The following is a 6202-nucleotide window of genomic DNA, read 5'->3' on the forward strand; positions in this document are numbered from 1 at the left end:
TATCATTACCTTTAATTATTTTGATGAAGTTTTTCATAAATTTGAGTTAAAGTGTACCTTTATAGATTGAAGTATCTAGCATTATTATAGTTTTTACTTCGTCGATTCTGAAACTATTACGTCACCAGATTGACGTAAAACGGGTGGAAACTAGTAACCGAATCACCTTTTTTAAGTGAAACAAGGCCAAGTTTTTATACATTGTTATGGCTCATGCTAGAAGAGAACATATTTCTCTAGCATTACGCATTTCCATCATGAATATGCACAAGGCCAGCAAACCGAAAACGGATATAGCTTGACAATTAAACACACACAGAGCAGCAGTATAACAATGGATGAATAGGGAAGCTGAGTTGGGAACTGTGAACCGAATGTAGGGGAAAGGTACACTGAACTCACTAGTACTACCCACAGAGAAGACGAATTGATTGTCGATATCGCTCGTCGTCAACCATTAACTAACGCAACGGTTAATAAAAGGGAACTAGATCTTCATGATTCGACATATACTATCCAAAGAAGATTACATAAAGCTCCCATTCACCCCTTCAAACCAGAAAGGAAACTATTTTTGACACAAACACCGTCAAGAAAGTCTCTCTTATTTAACTTCGAATACTACCTCTGAGGTCGATGGAATATGAATAAAAGTGATCTTCTGTGACGAAAAAACATTTTCCTCGGGTGAACACGACTGTCTTCACCAAGGGTGACCTTGTTCTTCACTGTTGGCGCAAATGGTATACTAGGCAAGATTCAAACAATGTTAGAGAATTTTTATCCCAAATGATTTGCAAAGGCTGCAATACAGCATCATGAAATTAGGACTAACAATGCACACATGCATATAAGATTTAACACACACACACACACACATATATATATATATATATATATATATATATATATATATATATATATATATATATACATATATATATATATATATATATATATATATATATATATATACAGACACATTTATAATGTTAGGCATATATATATATATATATATATATATATATATATATATATATATATATATATATATATATATATATATATATATATATATATATATATATATATATATATATATATATAAACACTGTTGTGCAATGTTGATCCCGGAACCGGAGCCTTTATATCTTATTATGAATAACAGCCCCATCCTTGAGTAAATTAGTAACAGATTGGTTAAACAATCACCCTGTGATTATTAGGATTGAATGGCCTGCTAAATCACCCGATTTCAATCCAGTAGGAAATCTTTGGGCGAAGATGGTAACACATTGGGATGTTATTAACGTCAAGAATAAGAATTCTTTAACTAAGCATGAAAAACAAGTTTGGGAATTACGTAAGCCTATACGGCCTGAAAACTATTATGAGAATATCGTTAGCCCAAGTAACGAGAGAGAGAGAGAGAGAGAGAGAGAGAGAGAGAGAGAGAGAGAGAGAGATGGCAATTATTTATGTATATTAGGGGCGGGACTCGAACGTTTAAGACAATATATTTTATTTTAATATTCTGATTGGGATATGGAATAAATTATTGTTTATCATATTTGTTTAATTTACGTATTCAATTATCCTATTCTATATTTGAAAAATAGAGGGACAGAGTTCAGAGAGAGACTAACTTTGAGTAGAGCCAGTGTGGGGAATAACACACTGAACGCGGATTCAACTGCCCAGAAAAAAAAACGTTGCCAGATACTACTTTTCCATTTTTATTCTTACCAGATATCAAAACATTTTTAAACGGGTAACGATATTTTTCACAAAGGAGTATACATACAACGTTCCGTTGCTAATTTTCACTTGTTATCGTTGAAATTTTCATAAAAAATAGATTTTAATATTTCAGAATGAGCTACCTTATGGTACGATAAAAGTACGGAGCTACAGTATGCTATTTTTCCGTACTGTACGGTACCAAAAAAAAAAAAAAAAAGAAAAAAAAAATAAGTGTACGATGCGAAATTACGGTAATGTATTTTAACCAGACACGAAATATGGAAAACACTGTATACTGTACCGTTCTACCAGCGTTGTTTCTGAGTAGCGAGCCATAATATGATGTGAAATTGCACTTGGCAACCTCTGACCACATATCCTTTTGTATGCCACAAAATAAGCGGCCAATAGCTGTAGGCCTACATTGCCTTTTTTTTTTTTTTTTTTTTTACATGATTACGATTAAACACAGTTACTGGCGATTTATTCATTGATAGTACAAAGTGGAGATATGATAATTAAAATGTTGAATGTTACAACATGGAGAACCTTGATTTGCAGATGTCTGACTCCTATTTCAGTTCTTAAGAAGGTTAGTTTAAATGTTCATTAAGATTCTAAAAAATCTACATCACTTTAGTACATTTATTTCCCTAGAATAATTACGGTATATATATATATCTATTTACAATGGGTATGATCAGTTTATCATCTTTTTTCCCTTTTCCGTGACATTAGGACTTGCAATGACAGATATTCTAGAATCATGGCAAATATAGTATATAGTTTATTGCTACTTCCCGTAAATAAGCTACAGTTATACATTGATTTACATAGCTATGTTTCAAACGATTCCGTTATCCATTTGTGTCTGAAATTGGTCGGTTTTGATGTGAGGGCATTTCGTTAATTTCTAAAACCTTAACATTATGATGGATATTAAATTAAAACTGCATGAAAAGACATATTTCACCAGGGGAAAAAAAAAAACATCAATGAATCAAAACCAACGATCCTCACTTGGCCCAACTAAGGACGCTGCGTACATACCGGAATTGCTTAGGGCGCTATTTCAGAACTAAAACATACAGCACATATCTTGCCTTATTGCTTTGAGGCGTAAATCAAAGATTATTCCATATAGTCTGTTAGTCCCAGTAGTGGGAAAGAATCTTGTCAAGGAAAATTAATATTTTTCACTGCTCAAAATTTGTCTTTCTTAAAAAGACTATACCTTTTTTTATTAGAAACATAATAGAAACAACGGCACCATTTCTTGTCTTTCCAATTACGAAATTGCTATACTATCCTTCCTTTAATTTAACCTGAACAGTAACTACCACTGATCGGGCACTTAGACGATAAAGAACTATGATGTTGATACACAACCAGCTCTCAGTAGTTTTATATATATATATATATATATATATATATATATATATATATATATATATATATATATATATATATATATATATATATCCGCTTTTCAAATGATAAAAAAACATCTTTTTCAAAATTAAGGAAGGTGATTGAACAAAAAAGTCACAAGATAAAAACTAAACAATTGCGTATAATAGTGAAGACGTTGCTGGTTTTTCATTTGGAGGAATATTGCAAACGGCGCTAGTGTTCCTATTTTATGGAAAATTAAGGAACGAAAATTATTATTCGAAGAGAAAATGTACTGTCTCCCACAAATTCCCTATTTATTATAGTGATAAGGCTATAATCGATATCCCCTACTATCTTTTGAACACCAAGAATCGTGGAGAAAGCGATTAATGAATCGAAAAAAATTCTTTGATAACTACAATTAATCAGGTCGTTGAGTGATCGTAAATCTATACTCAATTTAAACATCTAAAAAATGATGATTATAAAGTAATGTCAAAATATGAAAATGGGGAAAAATATATATATATATATATATATATATATATATATATATATATATATATATATATATATATATATATATATATATATATATATATATATATATATATGTCTGGATTCCGCTATGTATCGAATAAAACATTTGTTACATAATTAAGTGATTTTTATTGATGCTAAAACACATGTCAAAATAAGTACAGTTGTATTTATTTTATTACGAACGATTATTGTTACCAATATCAGATGTAAAAGACGAAAAAAGATCCTTTCTACTGTGACAAATGTTCTCCCTTGCTACAATATAACCGCCACTCTCCTCCCCCACATTTTTCAAGGTCTTATTTCTTCAGGAGCAGATTTTGTGTCTTGTTCCTCACAGACAACTATTAGTTCTCTTCGTCTTGGCAGGAGAAGCGTCTTGCATACTAGGTGTTGCCAGTATTTTTTCCTTCAAGTTGGATGTCAGAAGCCCAACTTTAAATCCATCAGGTCTTGCTGCCTCGAACGCCGAAGTGTGCGTGCATTACTGGCTGTATGGAAATGTATTTTTACAGATAGGTGCGTCACATGCATCCTCACGACACTTGAAATTTATATATGTATCAGAATTCATTTGGATAATCATAAATAAAGTTAGATAGCTGAAGCATATCTATTTTCATTTACATGCATGTTAACTGTATGCTCAAATGTAACGAATGCATAGTTTCTGAATACGTATTTATAACCATAACTACAAATTGTCCGATTGATCGTCTGATATGCAAATAAGTAATAATGTTTGAATTGAGTCTTTACTTACGTTTGCTTCAGTGTTACTAAATAAATTCTAAGTTTGCGTAGCAACGATCTTGAAGATTATTCCATTTGCAAAGTGATGCTATTGATATAAATAGAAAGAAAATAACATTGATTTTATACATATCTTCTTCATTACGAAAAAAAAAAAAAAAACTGACACGAGCTTTGACTGAAAAATTAAGCTTTCACTATATTTTCAGAACTTACTATATTATTTTATTTCAACACTTACAAATGAAATTATAAAAAAAAAAAAATCATAGACATTCCAAAACAAGAATTTGGATGTGAGATATTCCCTTTTGATCATATAGAGTGTTAGGTTAATTGGAGAACAACGATTCAGGACACGTTACTCTATGGAATCTCATTTTTTTTTTAATATAGTTCATTGCTTAGCATGCTAAAATTCCAATTCTACTCGAATTTGCCCTTTTGCCAACATGGAAGAATAAATAATTTCTCTTCAAGAAACATAAGGAAGAAAGCAGCTACAAAAACTGTAATGCGTACATTGTATTTAACAGATTTATAACTCGTAAAGTTTCTAAATTTTTTGAAGATCAGAAATATCTAATAGTAAGTAAACCCTCTTGGAATATATTATCGGATTTTAGTCTTAAAATATCCGAATAGAGTAAAAAGGGGATATTAAGACTGAGATGGTATGTATTAAAGTATCATTATGGAAAAATATGCCCAATTATCTTTAATTATGATGCAAATAAAAAAAGAAAAATACTTGATGAGACTTTTTAGCCACCGTAGTTATTATGTATTTAAGGTAAAGAATGTATCACAGGTGTAGGTGTGGGCGTGGTCTAACCGGACATCAGACATCAAATGGCAGCAGTGTTGCCAGATATAGGGATTTATTCCTAGATTTAGGGATTTTGGGTGTCCGATGGGAAGATTTTGTAGAAATTTAGGGATTTTTTGGCTAGCAAATGAAAAAAATACCGTAAATATCGTAAAAAAAAGGACAAAATACCAGTATAAATGTCACAGTATACCGTAAAACATTCGTACACAGCTAACTTCCATAACAAGATTCGGGTGAGAACAAGTTTTTACTAAACTGAAACATGTTCAATACACGTAAAGGCTGATTCACACGACCCGTTTTCTTTCCGACAGGCTGGGTGGTGGCTAACCTCCGTCAAAATGTTGTACATTCACACGAGGCGTTCCTTATCCGTTTATCAGCGCGCGGTTTTCATTGTATACATAGAATCTGTCACGTGAACACCGAGTAAATTACGATAATCTTGACACTATAGGATGTTGGTTGATAACTGTGTTGATAAAATAAGTTATGCAATTTCATTATACTTAATGCACACGCCAAGCATATTAAAATTATGATATATTCGCCTATTTTATTTAATGCCTCTCCAGTCATTTTTCATATCTTTTATTTATGTAAATTATTTCTATACATCTTGTTTGCCATGTCAACCATCTCCTTATCCCCTTGAAAAGGTTCAATTAACCTTTCATACATGGTGTAAACATCAAAATAACTAATTTCTATGACTCTATACTATGAGGAAAACTCGGGGTTGTAGGCCACAAAACGAACGGGTACGATACAGGTCCTTATTCACACAAAACATCATCCACCCGTTGGTTGCGACGGATGGCTAACGGCCGTCAAACCGGACGAGGTTTCTTGGAAAGGAAGCCGAGTCGACTGTCGGAAAGAAAACGGGTCCTGTGAATCGGCCTTAATGCGATTTCATTGTTGTTTCACAACGTG

Source organism: Palaemon carinicauda, chromosome 17 (assembly GCF_036898095.1).
Source record: "Palaemon carinicauda isolate YSFRI2023 chromosome 17, ASM3689809v2, whole genome shotgun sequence".
Lineage (NCBI taxonomy): Eukaryota > Metazoa > Arthropoda > Malacostraca > Decapoda > Palaemonidae > Palaemon > Palaemon carinicauda.